We start from the raw sequence: 4,467 nt of genomic DNA, 5'->3' as shown, positions 1-4,467 counted from the left end.
AATCTGGGCTCTATGAGAAGAAGTGTGGCATCAGGATTGGAGGTAGACTCACCAACAACCTGCATTATGCAGATGACACAACCCTACTTGCTGAAACTGAGGAGGACCTCATGTACTTGCTGCAGAGGGTCAAGGACTGAACCCTTCAGTATGGATTGAAGCTCAACATCAAGAAAACAAAGATTCTCACAACTGGGCTGATTGGCAGCATCATGATAGATGGTGGAGAGATTGAGATTGTTAACAGCTTCAGTTTGCTTGGCTCTACAATCAACACTCTTGGTATCAGCAGCCAGGAAATTAAAAGACAAATTACATTGGGAAAGTCTACTGTCAGAGACCTCTCCAAAATACTAAAGAGCAATGTTATAATTCTGAAGACTAAGGTGTGCCTGATACAGGCCATGATCTTTGCAATTACTTGCTATGCATCAGAGAGCTGGACAACAAATAGGGATGATAGAAGGAGAGTTGATGCCTTTGAGCTGTGGTGCTGGAGAAGAGTACTGAATATACCATGGACTGCTAGGAGAACAAACAAGTTCATCCTGGAGAGGGTGAAGCCAGGCTACTCCTTGGAGGCAAGGATTCGGAATCTTTGACATACTTTGGACACATTGCAAGGCGAGATCAGCCTTTGGAGAGGGACATCACGCTTGGGAGGGTGGAGAGGAAAATCTTCAAGGAGATGAAGTGATTCAGTGACTGGGGTAATGGGGAGAGGTGTGTCAGAGGCAATAAGATTGGCACAGGATAGAGCAGGGTTTAGGGCTTTGTACATAAGGTCGCTATGAGTCACAGGTGACTCAACGGCACATAACAACAACAACAAATCCCCAGAGCTCCCTGTTATTTGCATTAGGCTATAAGAAAATTCGTGTGACTCCTTGTTTCATTACTGTATTTGATTGTGGTCTGGAAATTAACTGGAAAGATCTCCAAGGTGTACTTGCATACAGTGTGGGGGTTTATTTAACCTCATCCATTCTTTCGTCCTGAGCTTTCACTTGGATGCACAGGGGTGAACACGACATGGTTACAGACTGCCTTCCCAGAACAAGAATTCCTGAGGAATGAGGACAAAGACCACTTCCTGATCTCTCTCGCCCGCCCTCCTTCTCTCTCTTCCCCTCGCTCTCTCTCTTCCCCTCCCTCTCCCTCTCTCAGTATCGCTCTCTCCCCACTCTTCCTCCCTCTCCCCACACAATAGGCGCAGAATGATTGGCACACATTAGGAACTTTAATTCCCAGAGTAGAAGCCACAAGTTCTAGAGGCGATGCCTTGCTAATGTCCACTCATCTGACCTCTTATCAAAAACATGCATCTGTTTCCCAGTGGCCACTGTTTCAAAGTCTCTCTCTGTTTCCCGCCCTCCTCGCTCCCTGTGCTGCCAAGTGGAAGGAAGGACGTGATAACCAGGCAGAGAAAGTCTTCTCAGCGGGACCTGCCTCCTCTGCCTGCAGCCCACTCATCGGCAACTGCCTCCCTCAGGCCTCCCTGCTTGTCCTTCAATCTCCAAGTTAGAAAGGAGGGAGGGGCGAGGGAACAGGACCTTCCTGGAAAGTGACCCCTTTGTGTGGACTCTCTGTGAACAACTTGAAACACACCCATAACTCCTTGTTTTTAGATCTTAAAATGTACAATACTCTGTACTATGAATTCCACACAGTCCAATGGTTCCCAGAGAGCGCTGTCACTGATTTTGGCCAGCCTTTTGTGTCTGTGACCCACCTGTGATTGTGATTCATAAAGGACACAGAGGTTAGCGGTTGTTGCTTTGTGTGCGCTGCTGCTGACAACCTCAGGGAACAAGAAAGATCAAGTCAGAGCCGACTCAGTCATCAGTGATGTGAATGACTCAGGCATCAGTGATGTGAATAAAAGGCTCCCTTGTAGAATCTAACAAGTTTTACTGTTGGGTGTCAACTCCCAGACCTCGCCTGATCTGTGCCATTCTCACAAGCTCTGTTGTATATAAGCCCACGGTTACAGCCACCATGCCAACTCTGTCTGTCTCTACGGCAATGTCAGCCCATTTGTCTGTCTCTCTCTCCATGTGAGTGTGTGTGTATTGTGTGTGTATGTGTGTGTGTGTATATAGTTGTTATTTGTTTTTATGTGCCATCGAGTTGCCTGAGACTCATAGTGACCCTAGTCCTGATAGCTCTGAGCCCTGTCCTGTCCTGAGCCAGTCTCACTGCCTCTGATGCATCTACCCCCATTTCCCCAACTACTGTGTCAATTCATCTCAACGAGAGTCTTCCTCTCCTGAGCTGTCCCCTCCACCGCTCCAAGCATCATGTCCTTCTCTAAAGACGCGGCCCTCTTGGCAACATGTCCAAAGTATGTGAAACAGAGCTTCAAAATCCTCACCTCTAAGGAGCAACTTGGTTCCACCCTCTTGAGGACAGACCTATTTGTTTTCTCGGCGGTCCATGGGACGTTCAACACTCTTCTCCAGCATCACAACTCAAAGGTATCGATTCTTCTTCTTTAATCTTTAGTCATTGTGCAGCTCTCTGATGCATAGCAAGTCATTGTGAAGACCGTGGCCTGGATCAGGCGCACCTTAGTCTCCAGACTGACCTTGTTGCTCTTTGGTACGCTGGAGAGGTCTGTAGCTGTGCTATTGCACTGCTAACCTAAAGGTGGCGCTCTCTAGCAGTTCGAGTCTATCACCAGCTCTGAGGAATAAAGATTTACAATTTCTTCCCGTATAATTTACACCCTTGGAAAACCCGTGGAGGGTCAGGTATGTATCATCTCTAACAGGACAGCAAATGAGTTTATTAACAGATGGATAGACACAGATAGATCCAGATCTCCATGAAACCTCACGGTATTAAGATCATGAACACATCTATCACCTTTAAGGTGTTCTGGTGGCGCAGTGCATAGGGTAATGTACTTCTAACCAATTGGTCAAAGGTTCTGATCTCCCAGATGCTCCATAGGAAAAATAATCCCCATCCTACTAAGATTTCTAGCCCTGGAAGCCCATTGGAAGGGACAAAAACTTGACAGCCTTGGGTTGGGTTGGGTTGGGTTGGGTGGGGTGTAGCTTACTCACTAAGTTCCTCGTGTGTGGCCTCATTTTTCTTGTCACTTCTATAAAACGTCCATCACAACTGCATTCATTTCCTAGGGCTGTGGTAACAAGATACCGCAAACCGGGTGGTTTGTAAAAACACTGCCTCATGGCTCTCAGACTGGGAGTCCACACCCAGTGTCACTGAGGTCTGGTGTCTGAGGGCTCTAGGGGATTCTCCTCCCTTGTCTCTGTCACCTTCTGTGGCCCCAGTGTCCCCAGGCCTTGCGTCTTTGCAGGCTGTCTTTAATCTCTGTGTCTTTCTGTGTCTTTTCTCCTCTTCTACAAGGACATCTAGTCAGACAAGATAGGGACCCTTTCTCTTATGGTATTAAACTCATGTCAACTCAACCAGCTTCAAAGATTTTGTTTCCATACAAGGCCCTCTTCACAGGCACAGGGCTCTGCTGTAAGTGCTGTAAGTTTCCTCCCAGCAGCCGTGGGCACCACAGAGCAGAACAGAACCCGGCCCTGTCCTGTGCTGTCCTCACAGCCATAGCTACATTTGAATCCCTGTTGGCAGCCGCTGTGTCAATCGATCCATCTCCTGAGGGTCTACCCCTTTCTTGTTGATCCTCTATTTTTTATTTATTTATTTTTTCTATCCTCTATTTTAACAAACATGTCTTTTCTGCTAGAGACTTATCCCTCTTTCTTAAAAAAATTTTATTTCATTATTGTTTGTGTGTATACTGTCAAATCAGATCTGACTGGTAAAGGAAGAGATTGCCCCTCCTTCTCCAGCAGAGCATCTGGTGGATTCAAACAGCATACCTCTGGGATTACAGTGCACTTTCTTGCCACTAGGCCACCAGAGCTCCCTGAGACTTACCCTTTTTGTTCACATGTCCAAAGTGCATGAGGCCAAGTCTCACTTCATTTGTTGTTATTGTTGTTCACAATCATGTAATTTGTGGAGATAAAAAGCTGCTGAGGTTCTTGATTTCGCAGCACCCAGTCTTCTGTTTACAGAGATAGAGTTTATTTGTTATTTTGTTCTGTGTTGGAAACATAAGGTTTTTGACATTGTTTTCAGTTGGGACTCGTGGTCCAGTTCCCTTTGTGTCTGAGGTACTATGTGTTCTGTCCATCCAGAGCTTATCTCCTCCATGCAGGAAACGAGCTCTTTCCAGCAAGAGTGAAAGTTATTTTCAGCTTCTGATGAAACTTTAAAAAAAAAATTCTTTTATATTGGTTTGCTTACAAAGTTTATACACATTGTGTTTCACACTACCCTTCATTCACATTGTTTCATACCATCATTCCTAGTCATGATATTTTACAAAAGTCCTTGGAGAGGGGCATCATGCTTGGGAGGGTGGAGGGACAGAGCAGGAGGGGAAGGCCCTGTATGAGGTGGATTGATTCAGTGACTGGG

This window comes from Elephantulus edwardii, unplaced genomic scaffold (assembly GCF_000299155.1).
Source record: "Elephantulus edwardii isolate Elephantulus edwardi_28Jun2011 unplaced genomic scaffold, EleEdw1.0 scaffold00002, whole genome shotgun sequence".
NCBI lineage: Eukaryota > Metazoa > Chordata > Mammalia > Macroscelidea > Macroscelididae > Elephantulus > Elephantulus edwardii.
Note: the sequence above shows the minus strand (reverse complement) of the source record.